Consider the following 14,799-nt stretch of genomic DNA (forward strand, 5'->3'; position numbering starts at 1 on the left):
TATGTTAGCACAGTGGAAAACTGATGTTCTGATTAAAGAAGCTATAAAAACTGCCTTCTTTAGACTAGTTGAGTATCTGGAGCATCAGCATTTGTGGGTTCAATTACAGGCTCAAAATGGCTAGAAACAAAGACCTTTCTTCTGAAACTCATCAGTCTATTCTTGTTCTGAGAAATTAAGGCTATTCCATGCGAAATTGCCAAGAAACTGAAGATCTCGTACAACGCTGTGTACTACTCCCTTCACAGAACAGCGCAAACTGTCTCTAACCAGAATAGAAAGAGTGGGAGGCCCTGAGCAAGAGGACAAGTACATTAGTGTCTAGTTTGAGAAACAGACGCCTCACAAGTCCTCAATAGGCAGCTTCATTAAATAGTACCCAAAAAAAAACGTCAATAGTGAAGAGGCGACTCGGATGCTGGCCTTCTAGGCAGAGTTGCAAAGAAAAAGCCACATCTCAGACTGGCCAATAAAAACAAAAAGATTAAGATGGGCAAAGGAACACAGACACTGGACAGAGGAACTCTTCTAATGATCAATTAGTCTTTTAAAATGATAAACTTGGATTAGCTAACACAACGTGCCATTGGAACACAGGAGTGACGTTGCTGATAATGGGCCCGAGTAAACCAGTTAACCCACTGTTCCCTGGGCGCCGAAGACGTGGATGTCGATTATGGCAGCTCCCTAAAGACATTTCAACTTTTCGTTTTTTTATTAATTTGTAAACATTTCCAGAAACATAATTCCACCTTGACATTATGGTGTATTGTGTGTAGGACAGTAAGACAAACTCTCAATTGAATACATTTTTAAATTCAGTCTGTTACAAAACAAAAATATGTGGAAAATTCAAGGAGTGTGAATATTTTGAAGGCACTATATATTTCCTCTATATATATTCAAACCTCTAATTTACACAACTGTCACGCAGCAGTAATGTACACATTCGAGAACATCTTGGAACACAGAACTGGCTTTTATCACCAAAACACATTATTTCTCTCAGAGATGAGGTAACATTCGGGACAGTAATCAACCGAAACCACTCAAACCATCATTCATTCACACCGTAAAAAACAATGGTCATCTGTATGAAATAAACTACATTGTACCACCAGGGCTGCATGACCACCAGCAGAGTACATCATCTTGTATAAACAGGCTTTTGAGCCCAGTGGCATTAATGTCGGCATGGCCGGGAGCGCCGATCGTTAATGGCATACTCAGGTACCAAGCTTAAATCTGGGCAGGCCTCATAGGATTACATCTTTCCCAGACCCGGACCTACGGTCCCAGATCCATTTGTACTGTCTTGCCAACTCCTATTGGTCCAAGATCGGTTTGTGCCGTCTTGCAAGAGTTGGTGGAAAGACAGCACAAACAGATCTGGGACCAGGCTCCCGCTCTACAGGAGATGTAATGGAAAAAGCAGTTAGTCAGTGCAGATGAAATCCACGCTGAATGAAGGCAGCGAGTAGCTAGCCACAACATCATATATATTCAGTTGTTCCAATAAAATCAGAAAATACAGTAAGTGGGCGATTTCTGACAAGAAAGGTGAGAGCTACAGTAGATAGTGTGTGATCTTAACTTTTCTATCACGGTTTCCTGACACGTCATTCAGAGTTCCTTCTATGAGCTTCGTATGTTCTCTTTTTTGTGTCAAACAGGTCTATAAACCTCCACACACGGGGACAATCAGAAGGAATGGTCTTAAACAATACGTCTGGATTGTTTTATTACTGAGGAGTCATACAGTGCCTTCAGAAAGTATTCACACCACTTGACTTCTTCCACATTTTGCATACAGCCTGAATTTAAAAACGGATTACATTGAGATTTGTCACTGGCCTACACACAATACTCCATAATCTCAAAGTGGAATTATGATTGTCACAATTTTTTCTAATTAATAAAAAATGAAAAGCTGAAATGTCGAGTCAATAAGTATTCAGCTCTTAGAGACTTACCCAAGAAGACTCACAGCTGTAACCGCTGACAAAGGTGTTTGTAACATGCATTGACTTAGAGGGGTGAATATATTAGTGTTTTATTTTTCATTCATCAAAACAAAAACAAAATTATTCAACTGACAGCGTTGTGGAAATTGTTTACAAAAAAGACAAATATATTTCAATCCCACTTTGTAACACAATACCATTTTAAGAAATCCAAGGGTGGTGAATACTTATGATACCCTCTATATGGACTATGGTGCACAATTCTGACAAAACCTATGGGTAGGTTTCCTGGACACGAAATAAGCCTACCCCTGGACTAAAAAGTGCCTCCAATTGAGAATGATTCTGAATTTGCGGCTAGGAGTAATCGGTGTTTGGGAAACCTTACCTGTTCTATATGGGTTATAGAGTCTATAGCCCGTGCATTTAGGATGAGAAACTCTCACCAGTCGCCAGGCCCTGTTCTGCTTGTGCTACTGCCAAATTCCCCACCCAATCATCAGGTGCTTAGCTGCCTGGGTGAAGCAGTTTCAGTCAACACACACAGCAGGCACTCATGCCAAGCCCATTCCTATCCAATAAGCAGTGGCCAAGGTTAAAATTAAATAAAGCGCCCCCGCACTTACTTAGCCACCACCTAATACGGGTCCGGGTAACCTGACGGGGTTGCATTACAACAACGAGCACTGAGTGGTCGGGCCTGAAACGAGAGAGCGTTTATGACAGTGTTGTCTAACCTGGAATGAAAGTCCTGAGGGTTTCAGGACACAAACAGGCCCTTTCATGGTGTTTCTGCATCCAGGAACCACACAAAGGGGGAAGGGGGGGGGGGGGGATTCTAAATGAAGGATTCCTTTTCCCAGGGGGGATAAGCTACAGGAGTTCTGGTACAACGAGAGGCCTTTGAGGCCAAAAAATGTCCCTCTACGAATGGGTGAAACAGCATTTAATCAAATAAGAGTATTTCTGATCGAAGACGATACCAGTATTTAAGAGAAAGGGCTAATCCCCACTGTGAGTACTGGAATGAACTAATCAACATTCCAAGAGTTAAAAGGCTTTTGTTTTGAGTAGAGGCCGCACCAAAGAGTTACAAACTAAATGTGCCACTCACTGCCAGGCCACTTCAAATCAGCCAATCATTGAACATGTCTAAAACAAACATTTGCAGTTGAGTCAAGTAAGCTCAAACTGTAGATTACCTGTGAGCTGTTCTCACCTAACACAAAAAAACCTAGGTTATCTGGGTCCTAGAATAGATCCTAAAATTATTTCACGCAGGAGGACGTCTAAACAATCTCTCATTTTTTAGCTTTGGGGTGCAGATCATCAATCAAATGTGCAGTATTATCTAAAGGATGTATATAAAACTGGAGGATACAAAAACGATTGAGAACTAGCTCTGGATAACTGAAGAATACCGTACTCTGAATCACGTGCAGTCGTAACAGTGACACAGGGCTGTAAATGCCGCCACGCCTGGCCTTCTCACTGCAGTCAGTCTTCCAAGTGTTTATGAGGGCCCAAGCCCTGTGATGAAAGAGAGAGAGGAATGCAACCACTCCGAAACGGCATTACTCACTGCATCCGCTGAAAAACGTAAAGTTCCAACTAATTGTTCCAGATTACTCAGGGCAAGGGGCACACTCAGACATGGGCAGTAAGAGAGAGAGAGTGGCCAAAGGATAAATGGCTAATGTATAGCTATTTATCCAGACCACACGCATTGTGAGTGGAGACAGAGAAACCAACTAAAATCCTGTTTGAAGACTAGCCCGTTTTCTGGTATTGTGTTATTACTGCATGAGTGGGCCACCTATTGAACTACCCCTTCCTCTATTTAGGTGGCCTGTCCCGAATGTACACATACACAGTATCAAAGGTTGTTTTCCAAATCCCACCCCATTTCCTATTATGTGCTTGAGCAAGGCACTCATCCAAAGTGACTTACAGGAGCAATTAGGGTTGAGAGTCTGCTATGGGGCAGCAGCGTAGCCTAGTGGTTAGAGCGTTAGACTAGTAACAGAAAAGTTGCAAGTTCGAATCCCCGAGCTCACAAGGTTCAAATCTGTCGTTCTGCTCCTGAACAAGGCAGTTAACCCACTATCCCTAGGCCATCAGTGAAAATAAGAATTTGTTCTTAACTGACTTGCCAAGGTAAAAAAATGACTACATTGTAAATGTTTTCAGTGCACTACTTTTGACCAGGGCCCACAATATGGTTCCATTTGTAAAGTATCCTAAGAAAAACTAAAAGGAAAAAGCATTTGAGTAGTTCTATGGGAAATCAAAGTGGGTATGAGTTGAAGAGTGGCGGGCCAGCAGCAATTCGTCCCGTTAGGGCTGCACGTCGCTAAGGCAGCGAGGCTATGATCAGGGCCCACCACAGAGAGGGCCCCACGCCAGTCCACTTTAACAGGGGAACACCCCAGGGATGAGCTCACCACTGGTATTACTCAGCATTTCCACTTAACCAACCGCCAGTCTGTCTGACTGTGTGCGCCTATCTGTCAGTCTGTGGGTCTGTGTCTGCAGGGTATTTCTGCTACCGACTTCACCAGTCCAGGCCAGGTTTCTAATCCAGTTAGATCACAGGCTTCTGACAAACACACTGCTAACTAGAGGAAGTAGTCGTCAGTGGATTTCACCTGTGGTTATCAGATGGAAAATTGCCAAGACAAAGGAATTCTTAGTGACACTAAAGTGGAACGTCTGAATCTAATGCTGACAATCCTGAATGACATCGGAATCTAGTGCTAATATCACTGCAGAGGGCCTGAAGGTCATGTTTCCGCACACGTACACACAACCGACAAACAAGTTATTCAGGAAGTGGCTATGGCAAGCCAAGACAATGCCTTTCCTCTCCCCGTTGCGTGGTGGACTAGAGGCTTGCTACATCCCATGGTGCCTTTGGAATCCAGCCCACGCTGTAGCTACAGAATGTGACACCATGGGACTCAACCACTATATAAGAACATACAGTAATAGTACACTGATGGACCAATAAGGGGTTCCAGCAACATACTACAAGATCTTGTCAATGTACAGTGCCTTCAGAAAGTCTTCACACCCCTTGATTTGTCATCACTGGTCTACACACACACACACACACACACAAAATACCCCCCATAATGTTAAAGCGCAATCATGTTTTTCAAAATGTGTACAAATTAAGAATTTAAAATGTCTTGAGTCAATTACTTAACCCCTTTGTTATGGCAAGCCTAAATAAGTTCAGGAGTAAAAATGTGCTTAACAAGTCACATAATAAGTTGTATGGACTCACCCAGAGTGACATAATAGTGTTTAATGTTTAACATGATTTTTAAATGACTACATTGTTGTAGTTACTCCTCAATACTAACTTCCCGTAAATTCCGGACTATAAGCCTGCAACTTTTTTCCTAGGCTTTGAACCTCGCGGCTTAAACAATGACACGGCTAATATATGGATTTTTCCCGCTTTCCAAAAAAAAATGTCTTCCAAAAAAACACATTCTGTGACGTGCTCAGTTTTTTGGCGGCCTGAAGCTTTCATTAGACCAATGAAATTGCCGAACGGGTTATGGTCAAACAACTTTTTTGTTTACTGTTTAGATTAAATCGAGCACTCTCAAACGTCCCATCATTCTGATTACGGTAGTCATTTTGTCACCCTCATCATGGCAAAGACACGGAGAAATGCATATGATGCAGCTTTCAAGTTGAAGGCGATTGATCTGGCTGTTAGAAAAGGAAATAGAGCTGCTGCACGGGAGCTTGGTCTTAATGAGTCGATGATAAGACGGAAACAGCAGCGTGAGGAATTGACTCAGTGCAAAAAGACAACTTAAGCTTACTGCTAATTATAATTTTTTTGTTACAAGCCGTGTTTCGTTAAAGCCTATTTATTTTTGTTACAAGCCGTGTTTCGTTAAAGCCTGTGTAAAGTTCATTTGTTTCAATGTACCGGTAGGCACCTGCGGCTTATAGACATGTGCGGATTATTTATATTCAAAATATATTTCTTTTTTTAATTCAGTGAGTGCGGCTTATATTGAGGTGTGCTTAATAGTCCAGAAATTACAGTAATTGACAAGAGTGGAAAGAAGGAAGCCTGTGCAGAATACAAATATTCCAAAACATGCATCCTGTTTGCATGGCACTAAAGTAATACCGCAAAAAATGTGGCAAAGCAATTAACTTTATTTCCTGAATACAAAGCGTTATCTTTGGGGCAAATCCAATACAACACATTGAGTACCACTCTCCATATTTTCAAGCACAGTGGTGGTTGCATCATGTTATGGGTATGCTTGTAATCATTAAGGACTGGGGAGTTTTTCAAGATAAAAAAAAGAAACTGAGCCAAGCATAGGCAAAATTTTACAGGAAAACCTGGTTCAGTCTGCTTTCCACCAGACACTGGGGAATGAATTCACCTTTCAACAGGACAATAACCTAAAACACAAAGCCAAATCTACACTGGAGTTGCTTACCAAGAAGAAAATTATTGTTCCTAAGCAGCCGAGTTACAGTTTTGACTTCAATCTACTTGAAATATGGCAACACCTGAAAATGGTTGTCTAGCAATGATCAACAACCAATTTGACAGAGCTTAAAGAATTTTGAATATAATAATGGGCAAATGTTTCACAATCCAAGTGTGGAAAGCTCTTAGAGACTTACCCAGAAAGACTCACAGCTGTAATAATTGCCAAAGGTGCATCTACAAAGTATTGACTCAAGGATGTGAATACTAATGTAAATTATATATTTCTGCATTTCATTTAATAGATTTGCTAAACTTTCTAAAAACATGTTTTCACTTTGTTATTATGGGATATTGTGTGTAGATGGGTCAGATTTGTTTTTATTGAATCCATTTTGAATTCAGGCTGTAACAACAAAATGTGAGCCGATTCAGGAAACTAGGCATATGTCGCAAGTCACGACTTCACAGGAGAGCCATTTAAACGTAAAAAAAGTGTTTATCAAAATGCATTCTCGAACATGTGAACTTTCATGTGCCTTAATATCAAACTTGTATGCCATCTGTCAATACGAATAGTACATTTAAAATTACGAGCCTAGTTGGACAGCAACCATGATTGGCTGAGATAATGAGTGGGCTGGATATTCCGAGAGATGAGTTTGGATTGGTCTGAGATGTAACACCTTGTGTCTATAAAATGAGCTGCTCGTAATGCGAAGATAATCCTTTCTACTGTATTTTTTTCTAAAGATATAACGTTAGCCATGGAGAACTGCAAATGTGTTGCTACTGCTCTCCCTGAACCTTGCTGCCCTGAATTTATCAGACGCTATCGACAAAGGCCAGTGGGAAAAAGTTGTGATGGACTACTTTCTGGAGGACGATCGTGCCATGCTGACTCTCTCGGACTCTGAAAATGAATCAGACGATGAGGAAATCCCTGATTTAGGTAAAAACATTTATTGAAAAAGACATTGTAGAGTCTTCTGATGACAGTGATGGAGAAGAAAAGGTGACAATCAACAGTGTTGTTGTCACAGAAGAAGTTGACTGAGGGCAACCCCCATCGCATCGTTGACAGAGGGAGAAAGATCTTATGATTCTTATGGCATTGCACACGGTCAGTGTGAGCCAGGGTGACTTGACACGATGGGCCAAACAAGCTGTTCAAACTAAAGGGAAAAGACACAGGACGTCTTATTTAATAAAAGGGGTTGCAGTCTGCCGTGAAGCTTTCATCCATGTATACGGGTAAGAATCTAACATTGAACCTATTTTGGTTAACTTTAGCTAGCCATGGCAATCGGTTTGTATTGCTGAAGCTTGCTGTTAGCTACCCAGCTGGAGTTCGATGGCTGGCTAGCTAACGTTACATGTCTAAACAAAAGATCAAGTTAAAGCTTGCTGTTAGCTAGATAACGTTAGCTGTGGTTAGATGGCTGGCTTGCTAGCTAACATTAAGTTAATGTATGAAGGGGGTGTCTTTTTGTGTAACGTTAGTATCTGGAATTTGTCTTTCAGCATCAGTAGAACACGCCTGACTCTCCTCTACCAGTCATGCAAGGAGAATGGTCTAATGACTCCCATCTAAAAGAGAGCTGGCCCAAGCAAGCACAGGTTACACCTGAAGCATGAGGACTTGCAGCTAGTGGTGAACCTCAACTACACAGAGGATAATGCAATAGTATTACCAGGACACCACCCAAGACAAACACCTTTGGTGGAAAGCTGCTGCCATCCCGTGTGACAAAAGCAGCAGTGTGGCATATCTACAAGGAATCGATGACAACACTTGGTATGTAAAGCATAAACATTTTACTATTTAATTGACCTCCAACATGATTGGCACTACTTTTATTGATCTCACATTTTTTCTGAGTTTTCCAGAGGTACGTGTAGTCGGGCTGTCTGCCCCAGATCTCAAGCCGAGGACAGACAAGTGCTATCGGCTCTTCAGATCTGCCAAAAGCTGTTAGGTCAGCCAAGTTGAAGAAGCAAGAGCAGCATCTCCTGCTTGTTCAGAGTGAGCGGTCTGTCTACCAGAAGATAGTTGCTGACTGCAAGACCACCTGTCAAGACCTGCAGTTCTCTGTGGGCCCCCACTGAACCAGCAAGCAAAGACATCAGGATAGATTACAGCTTTTGATTTTGCTCAACGCGTAAGCAACATTTCCTCCTTTATACTGATTAAGGACATAGTAGTGATGAAAAAAAGTGTTAAACAAATCAAAATATATTTGAGATTCTTAAAGTAGCCACCCTTTGCCTTGATGACATCTTTGCACACCCTTGGCATTCTCTCAACCAGCTTCACCTGGAATGCTTTTCCAACAGTCTTTAAGGAGTTCCCACATATGTTGAGCACTTGTTGGCTGCTTTTCCTTCACTCTGCGGTCCAACTCACCCCAAACCATCTCGTCGGGGGAATGTGGAGGCCAGGTCATCTGATGCAGCACTTCATAACTCTCCTTCTTGGTCAAATAGCCCTTACATAGCCTGAGGATGTGTTGGGTCATTGTCCTGTTGAAAAACAAATGATAGTCGCACTATGCCCAAAACAGATGGGATGGCGTATCGCTACAGAATGCTGTGGTAGCCATGCTGGTTAAGTGTGCCTTGAATTCTAAATAAATCACAGATGGTGTGGGGGTTCTTTGCTGGTGACACTAACACCACCTCCATGCTTTACGGTGGGGAAATACAGATGCAGAGATCATCCGTTCATCCACACAGCTTCTCACAAAGACACGGCGGTTGGAACCAAAAATCTCCAATTTGGACTCTAGACCAAATTACAAATTTCCACTGGTCTAATTTCCATTGCTCGTGTTTCTTGGCCCAAGCAAGTCTCTTCTTCTTATTGGTGTCCTTTAGTAGTGGCTTCTTTGCAGCAATTCGACCATGAAGGCCTGATTCACAGTCTCCTCTGAACAGTTGATGTTAAGATGTGTCTGTTACTTGAACTCTGAAGCATCTACTTGGCTGCAATTTCTGGAGGCTGGTAACTCTAATGAACGTATCCTCTGCAGAGGTAACTCTGGGTCTTCCATTCCTGTGGCGGTCCTCATGAGAGCCTTTTTCATCATAGCACTTGATAGTTTTGTGACTGCACTTGAAGAACATTTCAAAGTTCTTGAACTGTTCGTATTGACTGACCTTCATGTCTTAAAGTAATGATGGCCTGTCGTTTCTCTTTGAGCTGTTCTTGCCATAATATGGACTTGGTCTTTTACCAAATAGGGCTATCTTCTGTATACACCCCCAAGGGTGTATACTTAACCAGCATGGCTACCACAGCATTCTGTAGCGATACGCCATCCCACCCATGTCACAACACAACTGACTGGCTTAAACGCATTAAGAAAAGACATTCCACACATTAACTTTTAAGAAGGCACACCTGCTAATTGAAATGCATTACAGGTGACTACCTAATGAAGCTGGTTGAGAGAATGCCAAGCTGTCATCAAGGAAAGGGTGACTAGTTGAAGAATCTCAAATATATTTTGATATGTTTAACACTTTTTTGGTTACAACATAATTCCATATACTTTTTCATAGTTTTGATGTCTTCACTATTATTCTACAACGTAGAAAATGGTAAAAATAAAGAATAACCCTTGAACAAGTAGGTGTTCTAAAACATTTGACCGAGAGAGAGAAAGAGATATATACAGTGATGGGAAAAAAGTATTTGATCCTCTTCTGATTTTGTACGTTTGTCCACTGACAAAGAAATGATCACTCTATAATTTTAATGGTAGGTTTATTTGAACAGTGAGAGACAGAACAACAACAACAAAAATATAGAAAAAACATGTCAAACATGTTATAAAATGATTTGCATTTTAATGAGGGAAATAAGTATTTGACCCCCTCTCCAATCAGAAAGATTTCTGGCTCCCAGGTGTCTTTTATACAGGTAACGAGCTGAGATTAGGAGCACACTCTTAAAGGGAGTGCTCCTAATCTCAGTTTGTTACCTGTATAAAAGACACCTGTCCACAGAAGCAATCAATCAGATTCCAAACTCTCCACCATGGCCAAGACTAAAGAGCTCTCCAAGGATGTCAGGGACAAGATTGTAGACCTACACAAGGCTGGAATGGGCTACAAGACCATCGCCAAGCAGCTTGGTGTGAAGGTGACAACAGTTGGTGCGATTAATCGCAAATGGAAGAAACACAAAAGAACTGTCAATATCCCTCGGCCTGGGGCTCTACGCAAGATCTCACATCGTGGAGTTGCAATGATCATGAGAACGGTGAGGAATCAGCCCAGAAATACACGGGAGGATCTTGTCAATGATCTCAAGGCAGCTGGGACCATAGTCACCAAGAAAACAATTGGTTACACACTACGCCGTGAAGGACTGAAATCCTGCATCGCCCGCAAGGTCCCTCTGCTCAAGAAAGCACATATACATGCCCGTCTGAAGTTTGCCAATGATTATCTGAATGATTCAGAGGACAACTGGGTAAAAGTGTTGTGGTCAGATGAGACCAAAATGGAGCTCCTTGGCATCAACTCAACTCGCCGTATTTGGAGGAGGAGGAATGCTGCCTATGACCCCAAGAACACCATCCTCACCATCAAACATGGAGGTGGAAACATTATGCTTTGGGGGTGTTTTTCTGCTAAGGGAACAGGACAACTTCACCGCATCAAAGGGACGATGGACGGGGCCATGTACCGTCAAATCTTGGGTGAGAACCTCCTTCCCTCAGCCAGGGCATTGAAAATGGGTCGTGGCTGGGTATTCCAGCATGACAATGACCCAAAACACACGGCCAAGGCAACAAAGGAGTGGCTCAAGAAGAAGCACATTAAGGTCCTGGAGTGGTCTAGCCAGTCTCCAGACCTTAATCCCATAGAAAATCTGTGGAGGGAGCTGAAGGTTCGAGTTGCCAAACATCAGCCTCGAAACCTTAATGACTTGGAGAAGATCTGCAAAGAGGAGTGGGACAAAATCCCTCCTGAGATGTGTGCAAACCTGGTGGACAACGACAAGAAACGTCTGACCTCTGTGATTGCCAACAAGGGTTTTGCCACCAAGTACTAAGTCATGTTTTGCAGAGGGGTCAAATACTTATTTCCCTCATTAAAATGCAAATCAATTTATAACATTTTTGACATGCGTTTTTCTGGATTTTTTTGTTGTTATTCTGTCTCTCACTGTTAAAATAAACCTACCATTAAAATTAGACTGATCATCATTCTTTGTCAGTGGGCAAACGTACAAAATCAGCAGGGGATCAAATACTTTTTTCCCCTCACTGTATATGAATGGAGGCAACAAATACATTTCACCGAGCGGTGTAAAGACAGATTGACAGGGTTGAGACAATTAGTTGTAATTTATCTTAATGTTACTTTGTTTGCAGGTGCACTATCCTTCTGAACCTATGCAGCCAAGTCCCATCTACTTTTTAACTCCTCGCAAGTGTGGCTTGCTTGGAGATTGCTGGTATTGTGAAGGACAGCTCTGTGACAGGGGTCAACATTCCACAGCTGGTTGGACTGGAGAATGGTACGGTGCTGATGGAAAGCTATGGCTGGCAACAACACCTGACTCCGTACTTCAGGACGCTGCTTCAGATCAAGCATTACCAGCACTTCAGGCGAATACATTTTCATACATTTTCATTGCATTGTATGTGGTTATTCTTCTTTTAAACTTGGGAGGTGAATTGATGTTGTGCAAGGTTGTAATGTCTTCAACATTTTTGTTATTTCCTGTTTTACAGCGTCGATGCTCTGGAGCCTGGTGTTGTTGCCAAGGAGCGTTCCGACTCAGTCGGGACCACGTTTCAGCTGCTGCGCAATGCTGACATCCTTACTCCCATAGATGGTCTGCCTGTACAAGCGCCACCTGGACTGGACACATCTAGACAAACGTATCTTTTTGAGAAGATCAGGGAGGTCAGGGACGAAAAGGCTATGGACATCACATGCCCGCACCAAAGTCAAGGGCAGGACAGAAACAGGCTCTCCGAAAATAGATTCCCTTGTTCATGCGTGGTTTGGACGGACCAGTCATCAGCACTATCTGCAGTCCCTCTATTCAAATGACTCTCTCCTAATACACACACCATACGTTGCTGCTACTATTATTTTTTTTATCCTGCTGCTCAGCCACTTTACCCCTGATTGTATGCATACAACTACCTCATATCACTATCGTTACTGATATTGTTCATGTACATACTGTATATTTTATTTATATTAACACTATTTCTGATATTACTGCTATGCAAGTAAGCATAGGCGGTACAGTTTACACCTTCTGAAGAGACCCATCCACTTAGCAAAATATTGATATATAAAATGAATTTTGATGTGTGGTCGTAACATTATTTTGTTACATACACCACACAGACTCACTAAATACAAATGCTTTTTTTGTAAATTATGTCTGTGTTGGAGTGTGTCCCTTGCTATCCATAAAAAAAATTTTAAAAAAAATAATACAATTGGGCTGTCTGGTCTAAGGAATTTGAAATGATTTATACTTTTACTTTTGATACTTAAGTACATTTTAGCAATTCTATTTACTTTGATACTTAAGTATTTTTAAAACCAAATACTTTTACTCAAGTAGTATTTTTACTGGGTGACTTACTTTTACTTCAGTAATTTTCTATTAAGGAATCTTTACATCTGGACACTATGTTTACCTGGAATTTTTCCTTATTGTAGGCTACCACCACTTTTAGTCTTAATCTTTACTACACTATTCACTGTAAAGCACACGACCTCACATGTGAATCCTTAAAGAATTGGTTGGGGCTGGCTTAAGAGGGTGTGAACAATGCTGAATGGGTGTAGACAAAGGAGAGCTCTCCAGTAAGTACCAAAACATTCAAAGGCCCTTTTCTCAAAAGTGAGGTCACAAGTGTATCAACTTTCAAAGCAGAATTACTTTCCCATTGTTCCTCAAAAATGCCGTGTATGATATACCCTTTTGTAGCTCTGAGTCTCTACTTTCTACCAATGTAAAAAAACCAATTTCAAATTTTGCTACATAAGACCAAATCCAGGTGGTGAGTCACACATGGAATAAGTCAAGGGTTATGAATACTTTCTAAAGGCACAGTACTCAGTAATCTGATAACAATACATCATTATCCTATTGTCCCTCTGAACTTACCGTACAAACACGCTGTACTCAAAAGTTGTACAGAAAACATGCTGTACAAAGTCAACGGACTTTGATGTCAGGAACTGACTCAAACAGATACAGTATATTTCTGGGTTCCGTGGGAAGGACAATGTTTGGGAAGATTCACTTTCATAAATATTGTCAATTTGGCAATCATATTGTCAGATATATTGTAATCTGATCAAAATAAAGACTTTCATCATACTCCATTTTCTCACACTACCGTTAATCAGTTTCAGTAAACTCTTGGCTCTTAGCACAGCACCATTCCTGGTCGTCATAGCTCCAGGAGAGAAGGGAAGGTCTGATAAGAACAGTTCCAGTTAAAATCTCTTGAAACCTTCCTTGAGATAATATATTAATGAGTGTGTGTGGGGACAGGACATGCCTGAAGGTATGAAGACAGAGGTGGGGGAGTAGGGTTCAGGGTGGGTCACTGGAGCAGGACCAACACACACACACACACACACACACACACAAACAAACACACACTAAATGGATTGTCTTATTACTGTAATGGAGAATTATTGCAAAAGTAAAAACCTGTTATACATACTTGTGGTGTTGGTACGGGTTTTGTTACTACTGATAACAATACCAAACATATGGCAACAGATGTAGGATCTTAATTTGATTACCCTGTTCCAGGAGAACTTTCCTGCAGGACATTTAACCTGTTGGGGATAGGGGGCAGTATTGACACGGCTGGATAAAAAACGTACCCGATTTAATCTGGTTACTACTCCTGCCCAGTAACTAGAATATGCATATAATTATTGGCTTTGGATAGAAAACACTCCAAAGTTTCTAAAACTGTTTGAATGGTGTCTGAGTATAACAGAACTCCTATGGCAGGCCAAAACCTGAGAAGATTTCAAGCAGGAAGTGGCCTGTCTGAGAAGTAGTGTTTCATCTTGGCTCTTTTTATTGAAGACTCAGGATCTGTGCAATAACGTGACACTTCCTACGTCTTCCATAGGGTCTCAGAGCCCGGGAAAACGTTGAACGATATCGAGGCAGGCTCTGGCTGAAACACTTTATCGCTTTTGGCAAGTGGCCACTCAGAGTACTATGGGCTTAGGCGCGTGCCCGCTTCGACCGAATGCTTTGTTTTCCTTTGTCTGTTTATCTAAACGCAGATTCCCGGTCGGAATATTTTCGCTTTTTTATGAGAAAAATGGCATAAAAATTGATTT

General features: G+C 41.6%; 1 protein-coding gene across 1 annotated transcript in view; it reads right to left on the reverse strand.

Moving 5' to 3' along the window:
• LOC106607585 (ezrin) overlaps positions 1–14,799 on the reverse strand; it is a 57,107-nt gene that overhangs the window by 25,839 nt on the left and 16,469 nt on the right. The gene's annotated exons all lie outside the window — the stretch shown is intronic.

This window comes from Salmo salar, chromosome 06, assembly GCF_965601325.2.
Source record: "Salmo salar chromosome 06, fSalSal1, whole genome shotgun sequence".
NCBI classification, from domain to species: Eukaryota; Metazoa; Chordata; class Actinopteri; order Salmoniformes; family Salmonidae; genus Salmo; species Salmo salar.